The sequence below is a fragment of the Panthera pardus genome, unplaced genomic scaffold (assembly GCF_024362965.1).
Source record: "Panthera pardus isolate Hobbes unplaced genomic scaffold, ASM2436296v1 HiC_scaffold_24, whole genome shotgun sequence".
NCBI classification, from domain to species: domain Eukaryota; kingdom Metazoa; phylum Chordata; class Mammalia; order Carnivora; family Felidae; genus Panthera; species Panthera pardus.
The window spans coordinates 120,206,641-120,229,481 of record NW_026526810.1 but is presented as its reverse complement, the minus strand read 5'-3'; positions in this window follow the sequence as shown (position 1 = coordinate 120,229,481).

Sequence of the window (22,841 nt, the reverse complement as noted above, 5' to 3'; positions counted from 1 at the left end):
AAATAAGGTCACATTCTGAGGTAGTGAAGGTTAGGACTTCGACATGTTTGGGGGACAGGCAGATTTCAACCCATAACACTAGGAAACTCATTTTTCCACACTCTGTTGTGTCTCAGATTTTATCTTAACTATCACCATGTTTTAAGTTATAACTACACGGTCGGGAGACTTGGAGGGAGGACAGTTGATGGAATCAGGGGTACCAGATGAAAGGGAGAAAAAGAAAACATTGATTGCAAGCCACAAAACTGTAGGAGAAAACTCATATTTTATTTTTTTTATTATTTTGATTATTTTTTTAATGTTTAATTTGCAATATCATGCAAAATCGTTCCGGGTATCCCACTCAGAATCACCAGGCACCACTCTTGAAAGACATGCTCTTTTGCTTTCAACTCATAACTTTGATATAGAATCTCATGTTTTCTTCTTTCCTCTTTTTGGCCAGCAAATAATTCTGGATTCCTAAAGTCATCAATTCCAGTCTAACAACTCCAGCTTGGATCACTCTTGTTTCATTATATTTGCAAGAATGCTGAGCTTTGGATTAAAAAGGAAAAAAAAAAAAAATTCATCAGCTACATAGCTTTCCCCTGCTGAACCAGAGACCGGAAAATAAATGTTTGCACCTTTAATGACCTCTATTGTCCTGACTTCACAAAATCCCTAGTGGGCAGCTAATCCCTTGGAACAATACAGTACAGATGTTTCACATGATAAGAGGGCTAATTCCAGACCAATCAGAGCCACTCCAAATGTCAGCACACCAAAATAAAGTTAAAATATGGGGCAAACAGATGCAACCTCCACAGTCTGATCCCTTTGTTGGTGCCTCATTCTACAGTAATGGGTGATATCTGCTTTGTTTAAGGCAGTGACAACTTTCTCTTTAGTAAGAATTGAGCTGCCTTGTTCTTTTGTGTCTGCTGTGTTCACCACATTCAGGAAAACACAGAAAAGGATATAAATGCACCTCTCTCTCTGTCTGTCTCCCTCCCTCTCTTTTCTTCCACCCCTAATTTTTTGTGTCTCTTTTCTGATCTTCCTGATATCATAGTGAATTTAGAGATGAAAGGAGATGAATAGAAAGTTAAAATTTTATGGTAAATCAGTTCAATTATGCGATGCATTCACCATTGTGGTATATCATCTTTTTCTCAAATTTTCTTTCTTTAAAAAAAATTTTAATGTATATTTAGTTTTGAAAGAGAGAAAGTGGGGGGGGGTGCAAAGAGAGAGGGAGACACAGAATTTGAAGCAGGCTCCAGGCTCTGTGCTGTCAGCACAGAGCCTGACGTGGGGCTCAAACCCACAGACCCAGAGATCATGACCTAGACTGAAGTTAGACGCGTAACCAACTGAGCCACCCAGGTACCCCTGTCTTTTCCACCAAATTTTCATTTTTAAAGAAAGCTTTCATTTTGTTTCCTTGCTTACTTATTTGTTTTCATAACATTTCTTAAAACATAACAATATTCACATGCTATTGAACTTTGTGAATCTGAACACATTTCATCTTTACCAACAGAACTATGGCCTGCCCATAAAATGTCTGTTTGCTTATTTGGTTATTTTTCTTAAAGCTGCCTACACCCAGGATTTGACCGTTAGTAGACCAAAACATTTACAAGACAGTTGTTTAGTGACCATGTTTGCTTAAAGAAATAATCCAGGTAGGATGTTTCTTTCAGGAGAAAATAAGGGCTTCCTAAGTCTTAGCTTATGATCTATTTATGTCCTTGCAGTTGGGAATAGTGTAAAGTAATGTAATTCCACAGGCTTGAGTTTTAGAATGCTCATTTAAACAGCTCGCACATTAAATTATGATGTGGTCTTTGCACTTGAAAAGACCCTTATGCAACATGAATAATCTTTTTAAAGTCTGCATTTGGCTGCTGACTTCCTTGATTGCAGTGTTCTTATAAACTTTAATTCCACTCTGAGGAAAAAAAAAAATATACAAATGATTATTCAAGCCAAATTTATGCTAACTACAAAAGAATAGCCAAAAAGTCACAACGTTTGAGATCTTTGGACAGGAAGAAAACACTTTTTATAAATTAATAATCATTTGGGGATGAAGATGGGAAGAAAATTCAATGTTTGGCACCAATTGGTCCTATAAAAAGAACAGATACCTGAGCATCCTGCAAAGTATTTCTTAGAAGCAAAACCCAGGAGATATATTAGATCTATAAGACTTTATAGTGAAAATTTGTGGTTTATCACATTAGACATTAATTGTTGAATATAACATTGCATATAATATGGAACATTGCAATAAAACATTAATAAGTGGATTGATAATTACTTTAAATGAAATCAAAGTCATGAGAATTATATTTGATGAGGGAGCATGGGACAAGCGGAGGGCAAAGTATAGGCTAGGAGAACCTCCCCACCTCCCGGTGGGACGTCTGTGATGTTCCTTGGACACTCCTGGCTACCCAAGAACAAAGGAAAGGGGTTTAAGTGCTTGCCATGGTGATGTGGGAAACTAAGGCAAATGAAAACTTAAATTCTCTTACTTCCTACAGTCCATTGACAAGTCCCTGAAACCCACAGAGTGACCTCTCTCCACGAGCTCCACCACCTGGATGATGACACTTTGCCGGGGGCAAAAGAGAACCTTAGCTTAACATTATCCCAACCTCGAGGATTCTGTAAGTCTACTTCCTTTATCTCAATTGCCCCAAGATATAGGCTGACAATCATACTCCAAGCTTGTGGCCTCCTGAACGGCCATCTGAACGGTCTCATGACAGAGGTTTTCCTAAAAGGCAATAAATGGCATTTCCTTAGCAACAGCTAGCCCCTCTAGGTCCTGGATACCTTGCTTCCAAAATTCCTTAGAGACTTACTTTATCCCTGACCGCCTCCCAACCCCAGGGTATGTAATAAGTTTCCTCTCACAACCCCAGTGCAGCTCTTCCTGCCCATGGGTCCTGTCCCCGTTCTTTAATAAAATCACCTTTTTGCACCAAAGCTGTCTTCAAGGATTCTTTCTCGGCCATCAGCTCCAGACCACCCCACCATCACCCCAAAACTTCATCATATTGAGACATTTTTGCTTTTCTATTTGATCAAATCCTCTCTTCCAAAAATATGTCGTATTTAATCTGTTCTGAGGGAGTTATCATGAATTTCTTGGACTATTTCATAATTTGGAGCTTCTAAGTGTTAAGCTAACAAGAAAACTATGCATGAAGATAACTATCTGAACATTTGTAGGCTCATCCATCATAGTGAAGAAATATTTAAATATTCTGGGAAATTCTGCTTAGAGCCACAGTGAGAGAGAAAACTTATTTAAAACAATAAGAGTTTTCTGGTCACGTGCCATATTTCCTGCTCCATTGTGTTTGGCACCAGGAAACAACTTGGCACGAATGGCTGAAAAATCCATCAACAACTGTGTCAACTTTATCACTTCCTGAGCTTATGCTTGCAGGAAGTGGATACAAAAACAGTGATTTAATAGGGGAAAAATCACCCTTTGCCATTTAAAAATGTAAAATAATATACATTTAACACTTATCTGTTATCTCTCTGTAGTAAATAAACGGGAAATTTATCCTAAGAATAGGCAAGGCATATATTAGAATACACCAGATGAGCTTTCATTTATGAAATACAGTGAAAAATGCGTGCCCTATTTTTTCCATTGGGTGTTGATAATGAGTAGTTTCTAACAACTGAAGCAAATTATACGAATTTAAGTGTGAATTGAAAGGATAGGAAGAGGGGATTGATACACAGGATGTCAAACTAAGAAACACTATAAAGATGCTACCTCTAGAGAGAAGTAGTCATTTTGCTTCTTTTATGGAGATGTAATAGGTGATCAGAGTAGATGGCCAAATAAGAAGATTCACAGGGCAGAATGGCATAATGGCAGAAATAACTCTTCATTGGGGATATTAAAAGAAATGGAAAGGTACAAAATGTTTTTTTATACTACATTTGGAGGGGAAAACAATAACAAGTAAAAGGACAAAAAGTCCATTAAGTGTTGGTGGCCTGAGACTGATCTTTTGGCCATGGATTATAAAACAACCTCATTTTTGGCTCTGGTCCCTCGATGCCCAGCTTGACTAGGGGTATTCACCTGATGGTTTATAATACTTACGGCTGAGATATTAATCAATGATCATTGCTAAAATTCCCTAGAAAGCAGCCTTGGTTTTTTATCAGAGTTTTATTGCCTTTCCTACTACAAAACATTTCTTCCAAAGAGCACTGTCTTCAAGCCTGATTAACAACTGAAGGATAAATTGAATCCAAATATTCTTTGAAAAAGTTGGCTATCAGAATGACTTAAGTATTCAGGAAGACAGACACTTCTGTCTCCTGAAATATGCAGTTAGGTCATATTTTTATAAGACTGATACTTTTGGGAAAAAATATTCTAGATTATGCTTAAATTCATATATCTAGCAATGTTTCAAGAATACTTCCAGTTTTGGGGCGCCTGGGTGGCTCAGTTGGTTGAGCATCCGACTTCGGTTCAAGTCATGATCTTGTGGTCCTTGAGTTCCAGTTCCATGCTATGCTCTGTGCTGACAGCTCAGAGCCTGGAGTCTGCTTCAGATTCTGTGTCTCCCTCTTTCTCTGCCCTTCCCCTCTCATGCTCTGTCTCTCTCTGTCTCTCTGTGAAAAGTAAATAAACATTAAAAAAATAAAAAAAAAGAATACTTCCAGTTTCTACAGTATCTAAAAGCTTTTTCACAGATACTATGTTTTAAGATACTGGGATTCTTATTTCAGAATTAAGAATACTGAACTCAGTGACAAAAATGACTCACCTATGTCACACAACAATAAGTAGCAAAACTTAGGCTAAAAACCGTATCTTCTGACTCCAGCATGATTTTCAATGTAAGTGTCCCCATGTGTTTCAAGCTATGGCCTCCAGATCCTAAGGGTATTGAGCTGAAAGTTTAAGTGTCAACACAGAGACTGGATAAAACGATCACACTGAGTTGTGCCTGGAGCACCGCAGCCACTGTGGAACCCAGGCAACTCCATTTGAATCTATTTGAATATTAAGCATTCTCATAAGTTTTTATTTATTTATTCATTTATTTAGGAAAAGGCAGTTTGAACACAAAACCATGCACTCTACCATTATTTCCCACAGGTTAATACCATAGTTGCTTAAGCCCTAAATCTAAATTTGACAAATGTAAATATGAGAGAGACTGACTAATGAACGACTTCTTGCACTGTCGGTGGGGATGCAAACTGGTGCAGCTACTCTGGAAAATAGTGTAGAGGTTCCTCATAAAAAGTTAAAAATAGAGCTACCCTACAACCCAGCAGTTGTACTACTAGGAATGTATCCAAAGGATACAGGAGTGATGATTCAAAGGGGTACATGCACCCCCAATGTTTATAGCAGCACTTTCAACAGTAGTCAAATTATGGAAAGGGCCCAAATTTTCATCAACTGATGAGTGGATAAAGAAGATGTGATATATATGTATGTGTATAACATATATATATATTACTCAGTATAGTACTCAGTGGAATACTACTCAGTGATGAAAAACAATGAAATCTTGCCTTTTGCAACAATGTGGATGGAACCGAGGGTATTATGCTAAGCAAAATAAGTCAGTCAGAGTGAGATATCATAACATGTGTGGAATTTGAGTAACTTAACAGATGACTATAAGGAAGAGAAGGAAAATTAAGATAAAAACAGAGAGGAAGGCAAACCATAAGAGACCCTTAAATACAGAGAACAACCTGAGGCTTGATGGGGGTGGTGTGGGGAGAGTGGGGAAAATGGATGATGGGCATTAAGAAGGGTACTTGTCCGGGGGCGCCTGGGTGGTGCAGTCAGTTAAGCATCCGACTTCAGCCAGGTCACGATCTCGCGGTCAGTGAGTTCGAGCCCCGCGTCAGGCTCTGGGCTGATGGCTCGGAGCCTGGAGCCTGTTTCCGATTCTGTGTCTCCCTCTCTCTCTGCCCCTCCCCCATTCATGCTCTGTCTCTCTCTATCCCAAAAATAAATCACAAACGTTGAAAAAAAAATTTAAAAAAAAAAAAAAAAAAAAAAAAGAAGGGTACTTGTCGGGATGAGGATTGGATTTTGTATGTTAAGTGATGAATCATGGGAGTCTACTCCTGAAACCAAAACTATACTGTATGTTAGCTAACTTGAGAACAAAAAAATAATCAATAAATACAAATAAATAAACAAATAAATAAAATTATATAAGATTAACCTTTAGAACTAAACTATATGTCCCTCAAACAAGCTTCCAAATTGATTTTACAGAACAATATAGCTAAAAATAGCTTTAAGGATCCAATAGTACAATTTTTTTTGCATCTTATTATTTTATTTGTTTTATTTATTTTATTTATTTATTTTGCATCTTATTATTTTATTTGTTTGTTTATTTATTTTTGAGAGAGAGAGAAAGAATCCCAAGCAGGCTCCACACCCAGCACGGAGCCCAATGCGGGGCTCTATGTCACGGCCATTAAATCATGACCTGTGTCAAAATCAAGAGTGGGACACTTAACTGGCTGAGCTACCCAGGTGCCCAGGTGCCCTTTTGCATTTTATTCATAAGAAAACAATCAGAGGACAAAGAGATAAAGATAAATAACAAATGGTAAATTTGATACTCTTTATCCAGAATTGGAAAAAGTCTATTCTATGATAGGCTAAAACAAATAATTTTATTTAGACTAAAACCTATACAATGGAATATAGAAAGTATCAGACAATTGTAATGACCTGGTTGGCATTGTTTGTTAATCCAAATAAAAACAAAATATTGAAAGGTAAATGCTTTCCAATTCTCAACTGAAATTAAAATTGCTATTAAAAAATCCAAGCTTGTACGAAAATAAGGAGATTTCAGTAAATTTTAAGAATATTTTAATATAAAAAAGAAGATTTTAATATAACATCAAAGTTACACTAGCCTTCTTTTAAAAAAAATTAATGTTTATTTGTTTTTGAGACAGAGAGAGACAGAGCATGAACGGGGGAGGGTCAGACGGAGACACAGAATCCGAAGCAGGCTCCAGGCTCTGAGCTGTCAGCACAGAGCCCGATGCAGGATTTGAACTCAAAGACCATGAGATCATGACTTAAGCCGAAGTCGGATGTTCAACTGACTGAGCCACCCGGGCGCCCCAACACTAGCCTTCTTATAGTCATGGTGAATTATCTGTCCCGACCATACAAATAGGTAATGAAAATTGTTAAAAATTATATTAATTCATTTAGTATATATATGTGCTTCTCATTATTCTTGGCAGCTGCATTCTACAATGTCACCATGAAACATGAGCTGGTGAAACTGAGGCATCTATTCCTAGGAGAAGTACAGGATTCGGTTCCTGTAAGCCTCTGGTTACAAGGTTTTCATCAATGGATCAGTACATAACCTGTTTTAATGTAGTTTCCATTTAAAGACACCTTATTCAGTATTATTGTTGATTTTTTAACATTGAATTCACAACAAACAGCACTAAAATGGTGAAAGAAATTTGTCTAACACATGTATTTCCTTCGTAAGGCACACCCCAGCTTTCTCAAGTTTGGTAAGTAACATCAGACAATCCTTTGGCACTAGGCTTGGAGGGTATTTTAAACAATAGAATCATCCCCACTACTACCAACAAAGCAAAAAATGAGAATGTGGCACTAGATAGAACTTTCTAAAGGACAACTTTATGATATGAGAGCTGAAACAAAGAAGGGAGAATATTGCCTTGTTCAGCCTCAGCTAGGAACATGGGTGATAGGCTAATAATTTTTTTGCGGCATATCCACAGTTTTGCACATATCCACAAATGACAGTGAAAACGCTGTAGATATTGATTGGGGGGGGGGGGGGTTGCAAATAAGCCATAGACACTAGGTGATTTCACAAGTACAGGATCCAAGGATAATGAGAATTTGCTTACTTATTGAGAGACGTCTATATGAAATGCATTTTTTCAGTATTTATTTTACCAGAGCTCTTAGCAACTATAACAGTTCACCCACTCCTGCATTTCTGAAAGTTTCTCTTCCCTTCATTATCAGGACCTTGTACTCCCCTTCTAAATGCTCATCTTCCCCTCTGGCTTCCTTTCCCCATGTGCTGTGTAAGCTCCATCTCCTCTACCACTTTTTAAAATAGTGACATTTGGGGCTCTCGGGTGGCTCAGTGCGTAAGTGACTCTCGGTTTCCGCTCAGGTCAGGATCTCACGATTCTGTGATCGAGCTCCATACCGGGCTATCAGATAAGCATACAGCCTCCTTGAGATTCTCTCTCTCCTTCTGTTCCTGCCCCTCCCTCACTTGTTTGTGCATGCATGTGATTTCTTTCTCTCTCTCATAATAATAATAATAATAAAGTAAAATATGCAACTCTTTCAGGAATAGTCCCAAAGCTTATTCTCCTTTTACTGTATACTCTCCATTCACAAACTCTTCTATACTCAGAAGACTCACAAAATTTTATCTCTAGTTCACATCCTTCCTCTGAGTTTCAGACATATATACCATGGACTACTAGACACTTCAAGGTCTCAAAGGCACCTAGAAATCAATGTGCATAATATTGAATTTATGATCTTACTCCACAAAACTTGAACCTGCAATCTGAAGAATTTACGAGCAAAAGAAACTTTTATAGCATGGGTCCAGGAGAATATTTTGAAAATGATTTTAGGTTGTACATAGCGGTAGGGATGGTCCTCTTCTCAATGTTAAACAACCTGGGCTCTTTGGTACAAGGGAATGCAGAGTGCCTTCTAGAAGGCCTCCCTTCCCTGGGGCAAGACCACCATCTTCCAAGAAATATCATCACCGTTTCTGATAGTACATGAAGCTAAGTCCAAGATCCAAGGCAAAGTGAGAAATGCGTTCAGATAATCTCATTAGACTTCTTCCTAGTAACCGGATTAAAAGTTCCATTGGCAGTTATGATACAGCAGCAAGAAGTCAGTAATTTTTATAAATTTATTTTAAGAGAGAAAGAGAGAGCATGCAGCAGTGGAGGGCAGAGAGAGAGGGAGAGAGAGAATCCCAAGAAGACTCCATGCTGTCAGCACGGAGCCCCACGCAGGGCTTGAACCCATGAACCATTAGATCATGACCTGAGTGGAAATCAAGAGTCAGATGCTCAACGCACAGAGCCACCCATACATTCCTTGAAATCTATGAATTTTAACCTTCCCCACAATCTTTTGGTGATGATTATTACATTGAACTAAGTAAGCTAAATTTTGTAAGGTGATATTTTTATTACATATTTATATCTTCCAAATCTATGCAGAGCATGCATTACTTTTTTACTGATAAAATAACTAACATCATCCATAATTATATAAACAAAGAGAATAATTTTTGTCAGCCTTTTATAACCCTGTTGATTTATTTTATCAGAAATGCAGCCTCTGATTGCACAGATCAAGACGAGTATTTATAGAGGGTAATTGATGGCACTAGTGAGATTTTAAATTCAGCATTTGCTCGTTAGAGGAATAGTTATGCAGTGCTCTGGTTAACACAAATTTTGAAATTTCAGACTGCTTATCTTGGAATCTTGTTGGAACCTCATAAACATTTTTGAATGAACTGATGAGGCAGTAATGAGAGGAGGAGGAAAGACACATTTTTATGCATTTTCAGGTAGTTTTCCTCTTCCCAGACACAGAATAAACTTTCTAAATGGCCAACATTAGATTTATTTTATTCTCCTTTGATTTATTTTTTAAAGTACTTTGATTTATTTTTTAAAGTCCGGTTTATAACTTTGTAGCTTGTGCAAAGTGTAAGTTTTCCACTTGACTGGTAGTTTAAGTTTATGATATTGCTTTAAATTGAATTGAATTTAAATTTAAACATCCCCAAGTTTCAGTGTCTTACGTGTAATTTTTCTTCATACAGCAGTTCCATGAGGTGATTCTCCTCGGTGAGTGGATATTCTGCGTAACAATTCAGGATCCAACCTCCTTCTATCACATGGCTGTGATTTATGCTGAAGTTTTAAAGATGTATACTTGGATAAAAAAGCATACGGAAGGGACAACTGCTTCTTAACCAACCCAAAAGATAACATTATCCTCTTAAAGCAGATGTCATTAAAGTCATCCACTTGATAACTGTTTCTCATCATCAAACGCAAAGTCACCCTGGTGTGAACAAATACGCTGGCTATGTGTAAATATACTAATCCATTATGGAAGATCCTTGCAGTCAAGGGCATTTTTGTTTACCTGTGTATTCATCTTTTTGTTGCTATTTTTTTCTCTCTGGGTGTGAACTCATCTAGTCAGTCCCTCTAGCCATCCTGTCGCATAAAAGGGGGTAAGGGGACCTAAGAAAACTTGCAAGGCCTCAGCCCAGAGACTGATGTCTACTAAAAGACTGAGAATTATCATAAAATTAAAGATGTTTTCCCCTTCTTCATACCTTACCACCACATCTAAAGAGCTCTAATGTAGTAAGAGTGGTTTTCAGCTGAAAAGCCTGCACGATTCTGAGGAGGGGCATTTTTTTTTAATGTTTATATAAATAAACATTTTTGAGAAAGAGAGAGAGACAGAGACAGAGTGAAGATGGGGAAGGGGCAGAGAGAGAGAGGGAGACACAGAAGCAGGTTCCAGGCTCTGGCTTGTCAGCACAGAGCCCAATGCGGGGCTCAAACTCACAGACTACGAGATCATGACGTGAGTCGAATTCGGATGCTTAACAACTGAGCCACCCAGGTGACCCTCTGAGCAGGAGGATTTAGAGAAGCCCAAAGTCAACAGGGGAGAGAAAACAGAGATATTTAGAAGAATTTGAAATCTCTGGCACTTCCAGCTAGAGCAAATACCAAACACAACCCAACTCCTAGCAGATTAACATAAATCCTCTCAGTAAAAGCTTACTTCTCCAAGTTCTTATTACTTGATAAGCATGACAAACTTTGAAAAACTAAGTAACCAGGCATGCCAAAGGCAAGTAAAAAACAGTCTGAAGAGGCCAAACAAGTACCAGAATCTGACTCAGATATGAAAATGTCAGAATTATGAGACAAGGAATGTAAAATAACTATGATTAATATGTTAACTACTATAACAGAAATGAAGAATACTTTTGGCTGACAAAATGGTGGATTCAATGTGGCCGAGGGAAGAATGAATAAGCTTGAAGAAGGATCAACAAAAACATACCAAAATGATACACACAGAGGCAAAAAAAAAAATGGGACGAAAAAGAAAAAAAATAGACCATCAAAGACTTGTGAGTGTGTTGGACAATTTCCAAAGGTGGAACATATACACCATTGAAATGTCAGAAGAGGAAGTTGGAAAAAAAAGTCAAAGAAATGTTTGAGAAAATGGTATCTGTGAAATTTCTGAAATTAATAACACATACCAAATTATAGATCAAGGAATGTCAGGCATCACCCATTGAGTTACCCGCCCAAAATGACACATAGACGTATCATCTACAGATGGCAGAAAACCAAAGACAAAGAGAAAGTTTTAAAGAATATAGAGAGAAAAAAGTGTACCTTACTTACAGAGGAACTAAGTTAAAAAATTAACATGGACTTTTCATCAGAAATTATTCAAGCAAGAAGAGAACACAGTAAAATATTTAAATTAGTGAACAGAAAAAACACCCAATAATCTAGAATGATATACTCAGTGAACTTATAGTTCAAAAATGAAGGACAAATAACAGCTTTTTCAGAAAATTACAAACTAATAGGACTTCATAGCCAGCATATTTGCACTGCAAAATGTTAAATAGAAGTGATCCAGGGAGAAAGAAAATTACTTAGGTTAAAAACTCAGATCTACAGTAAAGAAAGAATGGTGTTAAAAAAGAAAAACATGATGACAAAACAAAATATTTATGTTCTTATTGTCAATTTAACTAAACAGAATCACTTATTTAAAGTAATGCTAGTAACCATATGTTGGATATTATAGCCAGTTGATAAGAGAAATGAATGACAGAAATGTCATAAGGGCCAGGGAAGGGAAGAATTGGAATTACTCTGAAGTCAACTGCACTCCTCTTGGAACAGTATAGTGTTATATGAAGAGGAATTTAAATTATTTAAAAATGTATATTGCAAACTTTGAAGCTAACCAACAATTTTTAAAAATAATATAATAGGTACGTTAAGAAACTGAGATAAAATGCATAATTAACATCAGAAAAAAAGAAAAAAATTAGAATTAAAACAAATGCAATGAATAGAAAATGTTAAAAATAGCAAATCTTAATCCAAATGTATCCATAATTGCTTAAATATGAATATCTAAATATACCAATTCAAACACAGAAATTGTCAGAGTGGACTAAAAATACAATTATATGTTGTTAACAAGAAGCCTGCTTTAAATTTAAAACCGTTGGGATGGAAGTAAAGGAATGCAGGAAGATATAACATGGTGACCCCAATCAAAAGAATACTGGAATAGCTAGTATTAATTTTAGACAAAGTAAACTTCAGAATAAGAACAAGTATCAGCTTTAAAGTTGCTTCTTTGAAAATCAACGGGTCCTCTGAAAAGATCGATAAAATGTGTAAGCCTCTAGCCAAGCTAACCAAGAGAAAAAGAGAAAAGATAATACTAACAGTATCAGAAATTAAAGAAGATCATCCATCACTTCTGGTTCCTAAACATAAAAGGATAATAAAAGAAAATGAACAACTCTATGCCCATAAATACAATGACTTAGATAATATATACCATGTACCAGCTCCTGGGGGGCCTGCGTGGCTCAGTGGTTAAGCGTCTGGCTTCGGCTCAAGTCATGATCTCGCGGTTTGTGAGTTCGAGCCCCATGTCGGGCTCTGTGCTGACAGCTCAGAGGCTGGAGCCTGCTTCGGATTCTGTGTCTCCCTCTCTCTCTGCTCTTCCCCTGCTCACACTGTCTCTTAATAATAAATAAACGTTTAAAAAATTAAAAAAAAAAAAAAAGAAAAAGATGTACCAATTCCTAGAAAGACAAAAATTACCAAAATTCATACAGAAAGAAATAGTTGAAATAGCTTTGTATCTATTAAGGGAATTGTATCAGTTAATAGCCCCCAAAGAAAGCACCAGTCCCAGATGTTTTTACTGGGAAATTATAGCAAATGGAACAGGAGCTAATACTCCCTAACTCATTCTATGAGAGCAAGATTACCTTAATACCAAAACCAAAGACATTACAAGAAAGCAAAATCACAAATCAATGTTTCTTATAAACCTAGATCCAAAATTCCTTTACAGAATATTAGAAAATTGAATTTAAAGGGGCTCCTGGGTGGCTCAATTGGTTAAGCCTCTGATTTTGGCTCAGGTCATGATCTCATGGTTCACGAGTTCAAGCCCCACATCAGGCTCTGTCCTGACAGCTAAGAGCCCAGAGCCTATTTCAGATTCTGTGTCTCCCTCTCTCTCTGCCCCACCTCTCCATGTGCTCTGTCTCTCTCTGTCTCTGAAAAATGAATAAACATTAAAAACATTTTTTTTTGAAACTTGAATTTGACAATGTATAAAAAATGTTATACTCTATAAACAAATGAGATATTCCAAGGATGCCAGTTTGGTTCAACATTCAAAAATCAAACACTGTAACTCACCACATCAACAGACTAAAGAAGAAAAAGCTTATGATTATATTAATTAATGCAGAAAAAAATTACACAAGATCCAATACCCATCAACAATAATATTTTTTAAAAATTTCAGAAACCTATACATATAAGGGAACTTCCTCAACTTGATAAAAAATACTAAATTCATCTGATTAAATAATGCTTAGTGGTAAGAGAGTCTCTCCCTAACACTGGGAACAAAGCATTCTTATTTCCTTTCAGTATTATACCAGAACTTACAGATAGTACAGTGAGACAATAAAAGAAAATAAGGAATATGTTGGTTAGAAAAGAAGAAATAAAATGGTTTTGATGCATAACAGCACAATGGTTTATGTAGAAAATCCCAAAGAATCACCAAAAACCTCCTTTACCTATTAAATGACTATAACAATGTTGCAATACAAAAGATTAACATACAATAGCAAAGTGCTTTCTTATATACCATTAGTGACCCATTGCAATTGGGGGGCTACCATTTATAATAGTACCTGAAAATAAATGTTTAGATATATATCTAACAAAATATGAATAGAATCTATATGTAGAAAACTACAAAAGTCTAATGAAAGGCATAAAAGATCTAAATATTGCTAATGTTCTGTGTTCATAAATTGGAAGACTCAATATTTTAAGATGTTAATTCTGCCCTATTTGTTCTGTAGGTTTAATATCAGTTCAGTTGAAATTCCAGAAAGCTATTTTCTAGGTATTGACCAATCGATTCTACAAATTTATATGAGAAAGGAAAAGACTAAGAATGGCCAACCCAAACTGAAGAAAAAAATTGGAGGTCACTCACTGCCTGACGTTCAGACTTACTTTAGAGTGACATAATCCAGGTGGTTTGCTAGTGGCAAAATAATAGACACATAGATCGATGTATCAGGATAGAGAGCCCAGAAACAGACCCATATAAATGTAGTCTACTGATCTTGGGTAAAGAAGCAAAAATATCCAATGGAGAAATGATGGTCTTTCAGCAAGTGATTCTGAAGCAATTTGATGTTCAGATTTGTGGGGGCCAGTGAGGAACTAGGCACAGACCTTACAATAGAAACAAAACAAAAATTAAAAAAAAAAACCAAAAACCTCAAAGTTGATCATAGAGTTGAATATACAGCACAAAATTTTAAAACTTCTAGTATAAGAACATGTAAGAAAATCTATGTGACCTTGTATGTGGTGATGAGTTTTTAGATAAAACAGCAAAATCATGATCCATGAAAGCAAAATTGATAAATTAGAATTTATTACAATTAAAAAAAATGGAAATGCAAGCCACAGATTAGGAGAAAACATTTGCAAAATATCTAATACAAGACTTGTTTTCAAAATATGCAAAGAACTCTTAAATATCAACAATAAACAAAACAACCAATTAAAACATGGGCGAAGTATCTGGCAGATCCCTCAACAAAGAAGATATATGCATGGCACATAATCATAATTAAAGATGTACCAAAAAGTTTTTATTAACAAATTGCAGATTAAAATGAGATAGTACTACACTCATATTAAAAAGGCTAAAAATCCCCAAATCTGACAATATCTACCCAAAGCTGGCACGGATTTGGAACAACAGGTTCTTTCATTCATTGCTGGTAGGAATGTAAATTGCTACTTTGGAAGACAGTTTGACAGTTTCTCACAAAGCTAGACACATTTTTCCCATACAGTACAGTAGTTACTCTCCTTGATATTTACCCAATATATTTGAACACTTATGTGTACATGATAACCTGTATGTGTATGTTTATAGCAGCTTCATTCATAATCATCAAAAGCTGGAAGCAACCAATATGTCTTTCAATAGGTGAATGTATGCACAAATTGTTGTACATCCATAAATTGTAATACTATTCACTGCTAAAAAGAAATGAGCAAGTAAACTAAGAAAATCCATTCATAAAACTTAAATTCATATTGCTGATTGAAATAAACTATTCTGAAAGGTTGCATACTATATGGTTTTAATTATATGGCCTTCTGGAAAAGCCAAAACTATAGAGAGGGTAAAAATATCAGTGACTGCCAGGCATTTGTAGAGATGGAAAGATATTTGAAAGGAACACAGAGCAGATATTTGTGATGATAAAACTATTCTGTGTAATATTATAATGGTGGATATATTTCAAAACCCATCGAACTTTAAAGTACGAAGCGTTGTTACAAATTTGAAAATGTGTGCAAAATTTAAAAAAAATTAAGAAATCAGGAACACCAGGATGAATTGTGAAATGTTACAATAGAATCTATATTTATTTCAAATGTATACAACAACCTCACCAGAGAAGGTAGGGAAGAAAGGTGTTGACCTTAGTGTAGGAAATGAAATGTGTCTGTAAGACTAAAGGCTAAAGAAACTGTACATGAGGGCTATACTCTAGTTGATAATTTTCCCCAACGGGGGTATGGGTTAACAGTTCAGACACTGATATAAACATGTACGTATATACTGGAACTGAACAATTTAGTAAATGGATGGCAGGTGGTAGAAACCCATGTCTCACTGCTGGAGTGGGAGTTTATAGGCAAGCAAGGGGAGAAGGTTGAAATATTTCATGTGTTGACGGATTGATTTGGAAATATCAGTAAGGACTCCATATTGATATTTACACTTATACTGAAATTTAACTTAAGGGATGCCTGGGTGGCTCAGGTGGTTGAGCATCTGACTTTGGCTCAGGTCATGATCTCACTGTTCTTGAGTTCAAGCCCCGCATTGGGCTCTGTGCTGAACCTGCTTCAGATTCTGTGTCTCTCTCTCTCTCATGAGACCATGATTTTGCTGTTTTATCCCCTCTTCCACTTGTGTTCCGTCTCTCTTAAAAATAAATAAACATTAAAAATATTTTTAACTTTAGACACACACACACACACACACACACACACATATATATATATGTTAATGTACATGTGTTTTTCCTTGCTTTCTCAGCTGAGAGCATTGAAGCAAAGACACTCCAGCAGTAATTAGCAAGTCAAGCTCCCAGATCTTGATTCGTAATACTATTCGTCAAAAGAAGGCTGATATTTTTAAGGACAAGGACAGGAAACACAAGATGAGCTTGGCATCTTGCAGTGTCTGAAAGTAAGGAAGTTCTCAAACAAAAAACATAATATGGGATAGGAGCCAGTTAAAAGAGCTCTCAATTACAAAGCTGGAGTGATCTGAACAAGAAAAGAGACACAAAAGTATCAGGTTATAACCCACAGTATAAAAAAAAAATCCATGAGTTCCTAATGATACAAGTAAGTGATTAGATAGTTAAATAAATGGTCAATTAGAGACAAATCTCCTGTCCAGTAGAATTCCAAACATTTTATGTAGGTACTCTACCCGCAGGGGTAACATGATAATTCTCCACTCCTTAAGTCTGAATTTCAAATAGTGACTTCCTTCCAGAGTATGATGGGGAAAAAGGAGGTGGGGATAGAAAAAATTAACTGCACAAAAACCTGAGAAATATTACTTAAGCCAAGTAATTAAGGTCAACATAAGTCATGTTGATAGTATGGACTCTTGATATAAGATGAAAATGGACTTTAATTCTGTGATCATCCTTGCCAAAGCACATAATCCTGATCTAATCATAGGAAGCATAAGTGATCTGGTACCCGCTTAACTCTCTGGGATCATATTCTACCACACATCCTATCAGTCTCACTGGCTTTCTCTCTGTCCTTCAAATGTCCCAAGATATTTCCAAATTTGGGACATTGAGCCTGCTGTTCATGCTATATTAGAGGTTCATCAGATGGTTGGCGAATTTCTTTCACTGGAACTTAAATGTATCTTAAATGTCCCCAGCTTTGTAAGGGATTTCTTTTTTTATTTTTTTTATAATCTTTTAAATGTTTTTATTTATTTTTGAGAGAAAGAGAGACAGTGTGAGCAAGGGAGAGGCTGAGAGAGAAGGAAACACAGAATCTGAAGACAGGCTCCGGGTTCCGAGCTGTCAACACAGAGCCCCCCGGGGCTCGAATTCAGGAATTGTGAGATCATGTCCCGAGCCTAAGTCCAACACTTAACCGACTTGAGCCACCCAGGCACCCCCTGTAAGGGATTTCTTAACCGCAACATCTCAAACAATGTCCCTCCCTCTTTCTCCATCTCATTGCCTGATTTATTTTCTTCCAGTATTTCTCCATTCTTTTCTTTTCTTTTCTTTTCTTTTTTTAATGTTTATTCATTTTTGAGAGAGAGAGAGAGAGAGAGAGCGAGAGAGAGACAGAGCACGAATGGGGAAGAGGCAGAGACAGAAAGGGAGACACATTATCTGAAGCAGGATCCAGGCTCTGAGCTGTCAGCACAGAGTCTGATGTGGGGCTGGAATTCACAGATGGCAAGATCATGATCTGAGCTGAAGTCAGACGTGCGTGTGTGCGTGTGTGTATGTGTGTGAGTATGGGGGGATGATGGAACTCAGACCTGTCTGCTGGTTTCATAAACTACTCAGTTTCATAAACTGAGAATTGCTCATATCAGCCAGGAGTACCTCGCACCCAGTTCAAATAGGTGCCTCTCTTAGTGAGTGCGTAGGCCATATTTGGTCCCGGTCCTGTGCTTGCTCGGGTCCTGTGCTCGGTCATGAATTATGCGTTCAGCCTTATACCAACACATAACAATACAAGCAAAAAATATGAAGTAATGCCAGTTCTTTAGATGAAAGTCACAAATTATAGAAGTTGAATTTATTTAATAAGGAATGAAAAGCATGAAATTGGAAAATGGACTTGCTATACTAGTAAAATTTTATAGAGAAAGAATTAAAACAAACCAAAGGCCTCTTGATATCACTTCTAATTATCCAGATACTCTTTATTAGAACAACAGTGCTTCTAACACAAAGGATTTCTTATTTCCTAGTGATGGTATGATAAGCATCCCTAATAATTTTCCAGATCTTTATAAATTCATGGAAAAATTACTTAGGTAAACACTTTCCTGAAACATCTTTACAAAATGATCAAATATTTGAGGCTATGATGGAGTGAGAGATTTATGCATGGATATATTTCTAACAGCATTACTTATAATAGAAAAAAACTGGAAAAAATTATAGTGTAGGCTAAGCACCTTATGGTTCATAAATATGACAGAATATTGGTCTGTTCTAGTTCTATAAAAATTAAAACACATTATTAAATTTTATAGCATAATGATGAAAGCAATTGTATGAAGAAAAGGGGAGGGATTATGGGTAATTATATTCCTTTTATCTCTTTTCTAATTCATTTAACCTGGTGAGTACTATCCTAACTTGAAGTCTATATTTATAATAATAGTTGCTTTTTAGAGTCTTTGTATTATCTTTATGCAGTTTGTAGAATCTAAGAGTTAATAGTTTAACTCATTAAGTTCATTCAGAAAATTATTACATAGCTGTTACAAAGTTAGTTAGGTCTTCAGTTCATAGGAAATTTTATTCAGGACAGTATCATCTCTCCGAAACAAGAAAAAACAGGTTGTTTTTATAAACTTGCCACAAATAGCTGTGTGATCTTGGTACAAACACTGTACCTTCAATATATACACTTGGTTGGGGGCCCTATTAACTTTAAGATTTTACAAAACAGAAGCTGATGTTTCCAAGTGTACATATGAAATATTAAGCAGACCTACCTCAGAGATTATAACTGGAATTTCCTCTAAGGAGAGAGGCAAAGAATTGAGACCAGTGAATACTTTGGTGAATATCATAATTCACCGGGACTCCATTTTAGCCATGAAAAGTACACGTTCTTAGTTTTTCCTCCTTCTTAACATAAAATATCACGGTCCACTTACATGTCCTCTTCTATCACTTCCGTCCCTTGTGTTTTCCAACCACAGAATAGTAAAGACTACCATGGTGTACAATTGTCTACCACCGTTAAGAGTATGGGCTTTAAGTTAAGAACGATCTGAAACTAAGTACTGTTTCCATCAGTGACTAGTTATGCAGACGTAGACAAAGAATTTACATTTGCTATGTCTGAGTTGCTGCATCTCAAAATCCACAGATGATGTCTATTGGCAAGATTTAGAGTAAGGAAGAAATATAGTTTCTACAGTGCTTAGCATGCAGAAACTGTTCAAAATGTCAGTCGCCCCTTCCCCAATATCACCTACTACCTAACTGTGCAAACTATATTATATTCTGCTAAGTTCAGTGACCACATCACGTAGAGTAACACAGAATACAATTATTTGTATTCCTTGCAGCAACTAGAACACTGCCTTGAGCATCATTGGTACTGTCTAAATATTTGTAGATGGATTTACGGACCACAAGATTTCTTTTATGGTCAAAGAAGGCTATATAAATGAAAAATATTTTATCTGCCTTTTTCCTCTTCTGAGTGTTATTTTTTCACAAAGCTTATACTCATTAAAATTCTATTAATCAACACATTCTATCTAACTGACTTGCTGAAAGATTCTTCTATTTAATCAGGCTAATCAAACAAAGGACACAATTGTTGTTGCTTTTCTACGCAATGCAAATATCTTTACAAAGTGTGCACATAAATAATACCATATGCATTTCTTAAAGAAATAGAAACAGATAGATATGTTGGCTTTATGTAACGCCACCATCATGTTTTGACTAACTGTCAAAATTGTACAAAAATACACTAGGGGCTTTATTTCTTTGAGAATTGGTGCCATTTTCAAAAATATTTAAATGTGTCTCATATCATCAAGAGATTTTACCTCTATAGTAACTGAACAAAGAGTCACAATTGCATTAATATGAGGGATGCTATCTATGTGTTATTATTTGGACGCATATTCCCCTCTATGATAGCAGCAGTCATCATCTTCAGCCAGTTGTTAATGAATAGCATTTGGTAAAGAAATAACTTCTGTAATAGAACTGGCCTGTCCCTGAAGTCATTTTCTGACTGCTCCCAACACTCATTGGCTCTGCAACCCAGTGTGGACACAGACATTGGCTGTGGTGGAATTCTGGCTCATTGGCAGCCATTATTGTGATAGCCATTTATCATAGAAGCAGAATCATGTGTGAGGCCATTTTCTTCCCAAATGAATGGGGATGTTATTAAATGAACATGAACATTAGCTCCCACTCACTCTCTGCACCCTACACAATATCCCTAACATCCAATCAAGTGAACTATTAGATTTATTTGAAGAAAAGTAAAAGTTAATAAAAACCAATAACTCAAACCATGACTGATATGAATTTTATATGAATTTTACACTTATTTTGGATTTCAACTTACTGACATTGTTGATCCTGAATCCAATTTTGGTTCTATGGCTAATTATCTCTTATAATAATTTTAAGGCAATCCACAGATTAAATGAATCTAAGATATAATGACTTTATATTATCTAAGATTTTTTTTTTTGCTCAAACATTCTTCTAGATTTATGCACATAAAAATCACACAGTGACATTATAGCTATCATTTTCCAATCAAAGTTGAATGTAGTAATTTATTAGCAAGACAGCAAATACTTGTTGAACACCAACTACATGGAAACATTATGTTGAATATTTGTGAAAAGTAATTATGAATATGTTAAGATTCTTGGCTTTACTTGATTTTATTGTATTTCTTCTTTGACTATACTATCTATATTATTTTTAAAAAAGTAATAAAAATCAGATTCATTAAACATGTTATATGTACCAAGTAAGGATTTATGAAGACAAAATGGAATGATGCAGAATTCATGGGTGATGGGACCAAGTATTTTAGTTTAAATACTAACTCTGGAATTCCATACCCATGGTGGCCTAGTCAGTTACATTTTTGGGGTTTCATCTGCAAAAAAAAAAAAAAATTGTGATGAAAAATGGCTTTCACTGTTGTAAAGACTATAGATAATGTATGCAAAACAACTGGAGTACAATATACAATATAAATGGTTGTTTTTTTCATATCATTGTATATTCTCAGTATCGTTTACCTCTCAGTGGAAAGAGAAAAAAAATCTTAAAATATGGGTATTATCCTTGTTAACAGATGAGGAAACTAAGGCAGAATTAATTTAAATAATCTACCCCATTTATCAGCAAAATAAGGAGAAATTCTCGATTTACATGATTCTCACTCTAAACCCAATTACGTCTGTTCCAACATGCTGGTCTAAAAGTAACGAGTGCTAGGAGTTGCTTGTCCGGGTAATATGGCCAATCCAAGATCACTGAGGCTTAGCAAGTACAGCAGAGAAGACCATGGCCCCAAGCAAACAGTGCTAATGACCAAGGGCATACAAGCTGGTGTTTACATCAACAAGACCTCGGGAGCTGCTGAAGGCAAAATTGAGGGCATTGGTTCACAGAATGGTGGAACCGTGGCAGAAAGGCTTTTAAAGATCTTGGCCCAGTTGTGCTCAGAATTATAATTCTGAGTTAATGCAAGACATGCTACAGCAGAATCCAGCTTACAAGGAAAGTGCCAGTTATGTATGTTTGGGCATTTAGTGCTTGAAGACAGATGTCCTGGTTGGCCACATTCTTGTAAGGGAAAAACATGAAAACCAGGAATTTGGACAGGAAGCTTTAGCAGAAGTTTAAAAACATGCAGATGACTTAGGACAGCACATTTCAATAATGATGTGAAGAAATCTTGCAGAAGATAAGGGGATAGATTATGCCCCACCCAAACCCATTCAGACTTTTAAATCAAGGGGTAAAAGCCTAAATACAGTACAAAAACATTACAAACTAAACATATATCACCATGCCAGTTTCTGCCAGCTGGCTCACAAGAAATTAACCCTGGTGCCACGGTAAAGTTCTATATAGAAAGACTTGACAAGAAACCCACAGAGCATTAGATCTCAGAGGGCACAGGCTGGAAGCAGCAGACTCCGTCCAAAACATGAAGTATTCCCAAAGTATAATAGGTTTTATTTTTAACAGCTCAGGGCCTGATGCAGAGGGTACCCTGTGTGTGTATGGGTGCATTTGTGAGGGGTTAGGGAGGGAGACCTGAAATCCCTTAATTCCTATAACCTGCAACTGAGTCAAGCAAGGGAAGCCAGGACAGACATAGAAATAAGAGCTGGAATGGTGACTCATACGGATCCTCTCGATAGTCATTTTGGAATTATTATAATGAAAAAATATGTCATATACATGTACATTTTAGATATTGTATATGTTATATATACATGCACATATGTGGATATATATGTATGCATATGCTGTACATATATGGATATATATGTATGCATATGCACATGCACATATACATTTTACCAA